This window comes from Benincasa hispida, chromosome 3, assembly GCF_027475165.1.
Source record: "Benincasa hispida cultivar pf3 chromosome 3, pf3_genome.v1.1, whole genome shotgun sequence".
NCBI classification, from domain to species: Eukaryota; Viridiplantae; Streptophyta; class Magnoliopsida; order Cucurbitales; family Cucurbitaceae; genus Benincasa; species Benincasa hispida.
The window spans coordinates 46771189-46781767 of record NC_143480.1 but is presented as its reverse complement, the minus strand read 5'-3'; positions in this window follow the sequence as shown (position 1 = coordinate 46781767).

Sequence of the window (10579 nt, the reverse complement as noted above, 5' to 3'; positions counted from 1 at the left end):
GCACGTATATGGGTGGGTGAACCTCGAAAAAGATAAAGTTTGAATCGAAGTGTAAGATATACATTTTCGACTTTGGACCTACTTGATGTGTCAACCCAATCAAACTGTGAATTGGTACATAGGCTTGACTTCAATCTTTTTGTATGTTTGACATGCACATTTTTTCGCCAAATTATCCGAATGTGAATTTATGTCACGGTTTTGACTTTCTTTTTTGAGATAAACTCTAATATGAATTTTAGCAGAATCTATTATCCACTAAGTTCAAATTGAATGTGGAGTATGATTGAACTCAAGCTGCTTGGCTTGAACTTGGAATAGGACTTGAAGATTCAATTTTACTTTGGAGCAAATTATGAATTATGCCCTTGTTTAAATTTGAGATAAATAAGAGGTATTAACCACAATTTGGTTTGGCTTGATATATAGCCTAAGTTTGGGATAAAATTTGGAATGTTATTATTATTATTATTAGTTTTTTTTTTTAATTTAAAAATTAAAAGTAAAATTAAATTGGGGTAATAAAATCTCATGATTTAAATCAAACATTTATTTGAATCTCCTGATTCGCCATGGGACCTACAAATCTTCAATAAATAAGACCCAAACCCCTCACTCCCATCTAAATCAGCCTGAAAATAAAATTTCTGAAGAATGTGACAACAAACTATTGTTTGTTTGTATTAACACTGAGCCACTTTCTTTTGGCAATTGTCTAAACATTGGCACCATGCTTCCTTTGTTTCTTCTCTGTTTCTTTCACTGATAATTCCTTCAACGCAAATCACCATTTTCAGCCCTAATAAAAAAAAATTTGAAGAGAGAGAAATTAGAGGAAGGAGAGGGGGAGAGAGGAGTTTCAATTTCTATCAATTTTCTTTAACTCTATAATAATACTCTAAGACCCCACCTACCAAAAATTTAGAAAACACATGGGATCTTCAATTGGTACAAGATGGTTGGTGCTCTCTCATTCGGATGAGAATGAGTTGTTTGTTTGTGTTAGCATGTTTTTTGAAGAACAAAATTTCAAATCTTTGTGGGCAAAATGTGTTTGAAATAAATATTATTATTATATAAAATAAGGTTTCGAAAATTATTAAATTTTTTTTGTAGATGGTGGATCATATGCTTCGGACCAATTTAAGCACAATTCAAGGGAATTTCTTTATAGCTTAAAAAGTTTAAATTTTCATCCAAACACTATTTAGGTTAAAAATTTAGTATCAAAAGTTTTTATTTTAATTCCTCACTCAACTTTCAAAATTACAAATTTAGTTAATAAACTTTGATTTTTTTCAAAAAAAAATGTTGAATTATAAAAAATCTAGTAGAAATAAAAATGAAAGTATAGGGACTAATTAGACACATATGTTAAAGTTTAGGGATTGAACTTTTAATTCACTTGGTCATAAATAAACTAGGAGAAAATAATCGTATATGAACATATTTTTATTGTTTTTCCTTAAAGAAAATTAAAAAGAATTTGCAAACAATCCCAAAAATTTATATTTATTTGCTTGTTCAACTTTCAAAATTATAAATGTAATAGACGAACTTTTATTTCAAAATTTAAGGGCTAAACTGGTAATTAATCAACCCATAAATAAATTAGAAGAGAATAGTTGTAAATTAAAATATTTTTATTTTTTTCTTAAAGAAAAATAAAAAGCATTTGCAACCATTCATTTGAACTAACTTGTCTTATTTGAGGTTAATTGGGAAATGGTAAATTCACATCTGGAATTCCATAATTTATTTATTATTTTTGATAGGTTAGTAGTGAATGAATTATTTGTAATGCATGATGGATATTGTGTAACTTCTTTGCATTCGTTATTGCTAGGTTCATTTCACTAAAAATAATGGGATTTTTGTTCATTTTTCTTTAGTAAACATAGAATAAAAAATATTGTTATTTTCATAAGTAAATAAATAAATACCTCCTGAACATATTTTTATTGTTTTTTCCTTAAAGAAAATTAAAAGGAATTTGCTCAAAATTCGCAAAAGTTTGTATTTATTTGCTTGTTCAGCTTTCAAAATTACAAACGTAAGAGATGAACTTTGAATTTTTTTTGTAAAAGAAAAACTACTCATAAATCCATTAATTTATTTCTTTTAATTATCAAGATACAAAATTGAAAATATAGAGATTTAATATCAATGAAATTGAAAGTCCAGGACCAATTTGTAATTAATTAACCCATAAATAAATTAGGAGAGAGTAGTTGTAAATTAAAATATTTTTATTTTTTTCTTAAATAACAAAAAAAAAAAAAAAAAAACATTTGCAAACAATACCTTTTGAACTAACCTACCCTTATTTGAGGTTAATTGTAAAATGATAAATCCAACTATTTGGAAGTCATAATTTGGTGACATTTTGGTAAAGTTAGTACACTATTGTAATGCATGATGACTCTTATTTGCATTATTACCTACTTTGTTCATTTCACTTATATATAATGGGACACTTTATTCATTTTCTTATTTAGCTAAAAATAGATTTAAAATAAATATTATTTATTTAATAAATGAATAAATAAAATCTTAGTTTTTAGTATGATTGAAATATTTTACCTTTTTAATTCGCAGAGGTTTCTGAAGAAACTTGTTTCGTAAAGTGAACCTTAAGTTGGTTTTGATGTTGATGTTGATTTGATGCATCGTGGTTCGATCTCTAATACTTGATCATTGTGATTTTCGGTCAGTTTAATGTCTGACCCTCGATTGAAACCAAGCAAAAAAGCGCGACTCCTTGATAGTACGAGTTCTTTTGCTTTATATCTTTAGGAGAATTATGTCTTCAAGGAGTGTGTAGGTTCATGAGTCTAAAAGTCTACTGATTGTTGGTGAATTCTCTCTAGTCTCTTTTGTAGGTAGAATTATTGACTTTACAAAAATTAAGAGCTCCTCTATTTTAAATGGCTCTTGGTGGGTTTCTTGGGCATTCAGCTTAGCTGATTCCATGGGCCTGACATTTGGGCCTAATTTAAACTAGACTTGGGCCTGGCTAGTCCATGGGCCTGACTTTTTGGGCCAATTAATTGGACTTGACGATTGGTTTGTCCCATGGGCTTGTTACTTTAAGCTAGTTAATTGGGACTGGGCCTGGTTGGTTCATAGGCTGGGCCTTTAGGCCAAATTAAGCCAATTTTCGAGTTTAACTATGTAGTTAGCCAAGATTTAATATCAATTTATGTCTATTTATTTTTATAAATCCAACACTTGTGTTGAAAAAACATGGCTGCAATTTGTCACAAGTTCCATTTGAGACACTGTTATTCCTAATTGGTCCCAAATTTGATGATGTCATTAATTTAGTAAATGACGTGTCAATTTTGATTGGTAAAAAATTATCCTTCATACTATGCTCTTTTTCGAATTTATGCACGTATATGGTTGGGTGAACCTCGAAAAAAGTAAAGTTTGTATCGAAGTGTAAGATATAACTTCTCGACTTTGGTCTGTTGAGTGTAACCAATCAAACTGTGAATTGGTACATAGGCTTGACTTCAATTTTTTGTATGTTTGAACATGCACCATTTTTTTGCCAAATTATCCGAATGTGAATTTATGTCACGGTTTTGACTTTCTCTTATGAGATAAACTATAATATGAATTTTAGCCGGAATCTATTCTCCACTAAGTTCAAATTGAATGTGGAGTATAATTGAACTCAAGTTGGCCTTGAATTGGTATTAGGACTTGAAGATTCAATTTTACATTGGAGCAAATTATGAATTACGCTCTTGTTTAAATTTGAGATAATTAAGAGGTATTAACCAAATTTGGTTTGCGCTTGATATATAGCATTAGTTTGGATTATTTTTAGGTTTGGATAAAAATTTGGAATGTTATTATTATTATTATTTTAGTTTTTTTTATTTAAAAATTAAAAGTAAAATTAAATTGGGTAATAAAATCTCTTGATTTAAATCAAACATTTATTTGAATCTCCATGATTCGCCATGGGACTACAAAATCTTCTATTACTAAGGACCCAAACCCCCTCACTCCATCGAATCAGCATGAATATAAAATTTCTGTGAGGAATGTGACAACAAATATTGTTTGTGTTTGTATTAACACTGAGACACTTTCTTTTGGCAATTGTCTAAACATGCACCATGCTTCCTTTGTGTCTTCTTCTGTTTCTTTCATGATAATTCCTTCAGACGCAAATCACTCATTTTCAGCCTAATAAATAAAATCTTTGAGTAGAGAGAAATTAGAGGAAGGAGAGGGGTTTAATTTTCATATCAGTTTTCTCATAACTCTATAATAATATTCTAAGACCCAACCTACAAAAATTTAGGAATACATGTCGATCTTCTATGGTACAAGTTGGTTGGTGCTCTCTCTTTCGGGAGTGAAAAGAGTTGTTTGTTTGTGTTAGCATGTTTTTTGAAGAAACAAAATTTCAGATCTTTGTGGGCAAAATATGTTTGAAATAAATATTATTTATATAAAATAAGGTTTCGAAAATTATTAAATTTTTTTTTTTAGTGTGGATCTTATGCTTCGGACAATTTTAAGCCACAATTCAAGGGAATTTCTTTATAGCTTAAAAGTTTAAACTAATCATCCATAACAAATATATATGAAATGAATTTTAGTTGTTAAAAATTTAGTATCAAAGTTTAATATTTTAATTCCTTACTCAACTTTCAAAATTACAAAATTTAGTTATATAAACTCTTTGATTTTCTTTTCAAAAAATAATGTTGATTTATAAAAAATCTAGTAGAAATAAAATATAAAGAGTTATAGGGACTAAAGTTTAGGGATTGGAATTTTAATTCACTTGGTCTTAATAAACTAGGAGAATATAATTGTATATGATTATATTTTTTTATTGTTGTTTCCTTTATTGAAAATTCAAAAGAATTTGCAAAAACAATCCCAAAATATTACTATTTATTTGCTGTTTTCAACTTTCAAAATTACATATGTAATAGATGGATTTTTATTCGATAATTTAAGGGCTAAACTTGTAACTTAATAAAATTCAAATAAATAGAGAGATTAGTGTAAATTAAAATTTCTTTATTTTTTTCTTAAGGAAAAATAAAAAGTATTTGCAAACATATCATTTGAACCTAACTTGTCTTATTTGAGGTTAATTGGGAAATGGTAAAATTTACTTTTGGAATTCTATAATTTTGAAACATTGTTTATTATTTTTGATAGGCCCGTCTTTAGAGTAAGTGAATGAATTATTCTCCTATGAGTTGATTCGAAGCTTAAATTGTGTAACTTCTTCACATTCGTTATTGCTAGGTTCATTTCACCTAAAATTAATGTGATTTTGGTTCATTTCTTCATTTAGTAACATAGAATAAAATATATTGTTATTTTCATGAGCTAAATAATAAATTAGGAGCTGCATCAAAATATTGTTATTGTTTTTTCCTTAAAGATAAATTAAAAGGAATTTTTACTAATCAAAAAGTTTGTATTTATTTGTTTGTTCAGCTTTCAATATTATAAATGTAAGAGATGAACTTTGATTTCTTTTAAAAAGAAAACTACTTATAGATCTATTAATTGATTTCTTCTAATTATCCCACGATACAAAATTGAATGTTGAATTGTTGCCCTATATAAATGAAGGAGAGCTCATATATTTATAGGGTCTCTGGGTGGGCTTCTTGGATTTTGAGATTAGCTAATCCTATGGGTCTGACCTTTGGGCCCAATCAACTAGACTTGGGCTTGATTGATCAATGGGTCTGATTTTGGGGCCAATTAATTGAACTTGGGCCTGGCCTTTGGCCCAATTAATTGGACTTGCGCTTGGTTGGTTCTTGGGGTGTTGGCCTATTGAACCCTATCTAGAATTGAGCTTGGTTGGACCACATGGGCTGGCCTTTGGGCAAAATTAAAGTCAATTTCGTGTTTACCAAATTATAATATCAAATTGGGTCAAATTAAATTTATTTAATCCAACATGAAAAAAGAAATATCATCTAAATTTGTAAGGAGTTCGATTTGCGTTAACTCATGTTAACTCCTAATTGGGTCCCAAATTTTTAATTTCGTCAGTAATTTAGTAAATGACATGTTAATTTGTGATTGGTATAATATCTCCTTCTCAAAAAATGCAAAGGAATGTGACAACAAACACTTTTGTTTGTTTGTAATAACAATGAGCCACTTTCTTTTGGGCCAATGTCTCTTAATAACATTGGCACATGGCTTCCTTTGTCTTTGGTTCTTCTTTTGTTTCTTTCTTCAACACAAAAAAAACTTTGAAGAGAGAGAAATTAGAGAAGGCGAGTGGGAGAGTGGTTTTCAATTTTTCCTATCAATTTTCTTTAACTATATAATAATACTCTAAGACTGCACCTACAAAAAATTTAGAGAACACATGGCGATCTTCAATTGGTGCAAGATGGTTGGTGCTCCCTCATTCAGGTGAGAACATGTTTGTTTGTGTTAACATGTTTTTTGAATAACAAATTTTAGAATCTTTTTGCGCAAAAAGCATTAGAAATAAATATTATTATTATAAAATATAAGGTTTCGAAAATTATTAAAACTTTCTGTAGATGATGGATCATGTATTTTGGACCAATTTAAGCACAATTCAAGGGCATTTCTTTATAGCTTAGAAAGTTTAAATTTTCATCTAAACACTATATATGAAATGAAATTTAGGTTAAAAATTTAGTATCAAAAGTTTATATTTCAATTCCTCACTCAACTTTCAAAATTACAAATTTAGTTAACAAGCTCTAATTTTTTTCAAAAAATAATGTCGAATTATAAAAATTATAGTAGAAACAAAACAAAAAGTATAGGGACTAATTAGACATATATGTTTGAGTTTAGGGACTGAATTTTAATTCACTTGATTATAAATAAACTAGGAGAAGATAATTGTATATGAACATATTTTTATTGTTTTTTCCTTAAAGAAAATTAAAAAGAATTTGCAAACAGTCCCAAAAGTTTATATTTATTTGCTTGTTCAACTTTCAAAATTACAAATGTAATAGATGGGCTTTTATTTCAAAGTTTAGGGGCTAAACTTGTAATTAATCAACCCATAAATAAATTAGAAGATAATAGTTGTAAATTAAAATATTTTTACTTTTTTCTTAAAGAAGAAAAAGCATGTGCAAACAATTCATTTGAACTAACTTGCCTTATTTGAGTTTAATTGGAAAATGATAAATTCAAATTTGAAATTCCATAATTTGTTGACCATTTTGGTAGGTTAGTAGTGAATGAATTATTTGTAATGCATGATGGATATTGTGTAGCTTTTTTGCATTCATTACGGCTAGGTTCATTTCACTAAAAATAATGGGATTTTTGTTCATTTCTTCTTTAGTAAACATAGAATAAAAAATATTGTTATTTTCATAAGTAAATAAATAAATAAAACCCTAGTTTTAATATGATTTAATTAAGAACTTGCTATTATATATGTAATCAAATAATTTTGAAGTTGTTTATTTGTGTTTGCATATATTTTGAAGAACAAATTTTCAGGTCTTTGCGAGCAAAAGATAAGATTTTTTGTTATAAGTTTCAAATAAATATTATTATTATATAATATAAGGTTTAAAAAATTATTAATTTTGTTATGTAAATGATGATAATTTGTTTCGGACAAATTTCAGCACAATTATGGGCTTCTTTTTTAGAGTTTAAATTTTCACCCAAACACTATATATGAAATGAAATTTAGGTTAAAAATTTAGTGTTAAAAGTTTATATTTTATTTCCTCGCTCAACTTTCATAATTAAAGATTTAGTTAGTAAACTATGATTTTTCAAAAAATAGTGTTGAATTATAAAAAATCTAGTAGAAATAAAACTAAAAGTATAGGGACTAATTAGACATGTATCTTAAAGTTTAGGATTTGAACTTGTAATTCACTGGGTCATACATAAATTAGGAGAGAATAATCGTATATGAACATATGTTTTTTTTGTTTTTTACTTGAAGAAAATTAAAAAAAATCTGAAAAAAATCCCCAAAGTTTATATCTATTTGCTTGTTCAGCTTTCAAAATTACAAATGTAATAGATGTTTATTTTTATTTTTATTATTTTTTATTTTTCCTAAAAAAAACTACTAATAGATCAATTCTTTTAATTATCAAGATGCAAAATTGAAAAATTAGAGATTTACTATCCATGAAATTGAAAGTTTAGGGCCAATTAAACAAATACTTCGAAGATTAGGGGTTAAAGTTGTAACTAATACATTCATAAATAAATTAGGAGAGAATAGTTGTAAATTAAAATATTTGTATTTTTTTCTTGAATAAAAATAAAAGGCAAGCAAACAATACCTTTGAACTAACTTCTTATTTGAGGTTAATCGAGGTAAATTCACACTTGAAATTTCATAATTTGTTGACCATTTTTTGTAGGTTAGTAGTGAATAAACTATAATAATGCATGATAGATATTGTGTGACTTCTTTGCATTTATTACTTGGTATGTTCATTTCACAAAAAATAATGGGGATTTTGTTCATTTCATCTTTAGTAAACATAGAATAAAAAACAATTTTATTTTAATTAATAAATAAATAATAAAACCTTAGTTTTAAAATGATTCCATAAAAAACATGCTATTATATGTAATCAAATAATTTCCCCTTTTTAATTTTCATGATATGTAAATGACCACCTAAGATATTTATAAATTTACTTTTTTTGTAAACTTTTTTACATCAAAATAATGTAATTGATTTTTATGATGAAGTAAATAATTGATGGTGAGGATCCATCAACCATTGAGTTTAGGAAAGCTTTAGTTATTTATTATTATTATTATTATTATTATTATTATTATTATTTGCAAATACCAGTGGGAACTAAGCCATTTTAGTTTATAACTTGTATATATTTATTATAAGCTTAATTGTTTATAAGAAAATGATGTATGTCGTGGTTGACTTGGATCTCGATTGATGAATTAATAAAGATAAATAGAGAGATTGAGGTTAAATTACAAGTTTAATTTTTAAATTATGAGGTTTATGTGTTTATACCGTCTCTTAATTTATAAAAGTGTCAAGTTCGTGTCCTTTAGGCATCTAATATGTAAAAATGTCTAATTATAGGTGTTTGCACGAGGTTTCCGGAGAAACTTGTTTCATGGAGTTGAACTTGAGTTGATATTAATGTTGATGTTGATTTGATGAGTTGTGGTTCGATCTTTAACACTGAATTCTCTAATTCTCTCTCGGTTGAATGTGTGCATTTTATTTGAAGAAGCAAAGCGCGTGACATTCTTGAAATCGAAGTCTTGGAAGAGTATTCGTATCTTCAAGTTTTGGAAGAGTGTTTGTATCTTTAGGAGACTTGTCATTTCAAGGAGTGTGTAACTTTAGGAGTCATTTTTTGTGAATTCTCTCTAGGCTTTATAAAATGTAGAATTGTTGACCTTTACAAATGAAGAGAGGTCTTCTATTTATAGGGCTCTCTGGTGGGTTTCTTGCATTTGGGCTTGGTTGATCTATGTGCCTGAGCTTTGGGCCCAATTAATCGAACATGAGCCTAATTGATCCATGGGTCTGGTTGGTCAATGGGTCTGATCTTTGGGTCCAATTAATTCGACTTGGGCTTGGCTGGTTCATGGGCCTGACCTTTGAGCCCAATTAATTGGACTTGAGCTTGGTTAGTCTATGGGCTTGGCTTTTGAGCTAAAAAAACTGGACTTGGGTTTGGTTGGTCGTGGGCCTGACTTTTGGGCCAAATTAAGCTCATTTTCGAGTTTAATTAGACTATAGCCCAGATTATAAAATCAAATTGGGTCAAATTAATTTTACTCAATCCAACGCTTGTGTTGAAAACACGTGGCGCCATCAGAATGTCTTCAAATTCAATTTGAGATACATGTCAACTCCTAATTGGTTCCAAATTTGATGATTTGGAATTTCACAATTAACTTAGTACATGATGTGGCGATCTGTGATTGGTCCAAAATTCCTCCTTCAACAAATGTCCCTATTCCAGATTTATATACTTATATGGGTGAGTGAATCTAAATTTGAATCGAAGTGTAAGATATACTCGATTTTGGTATGTGTCAACCCAATCAAACTATGAATTTGGTACATAGGCTTGACTTATGTTTGACATGCACATTTTTTCGCAAAATTATCCAAATGTGATGTTTGGTCACGATTTTGACTTTCTTTCTTGAGATAAATTCTAATATAATTTTATCGAAATTTATTCTCCACTTAATTCGAATTGAATGTTGAGTAAGATTGAACTTCTACCTAAGCCACTTTGCTTGAACTTAGAATAGGACTTGAAGATTAGCTTTGAGCTTCATTCAATTTTACCGTGGGATCAAATTATGAATTAGACCCCTATTTAAATTTGAGATAAATTGGAGATATTATCACAATTTTATTTGACTTGATATAAAGCCTAAGCCTTGATTATTTGAAATTGGGATAAAATTTGGAATATATTATTATTATTATTATTAGCTTTTTAATTTGGTTTAAAAACTAATAATAAAATTAAATTAAGTAATCTAGTAAAATCTCATGATTTAAACCAAATATTAATTTGAATCTCTTGATTTTCTATGG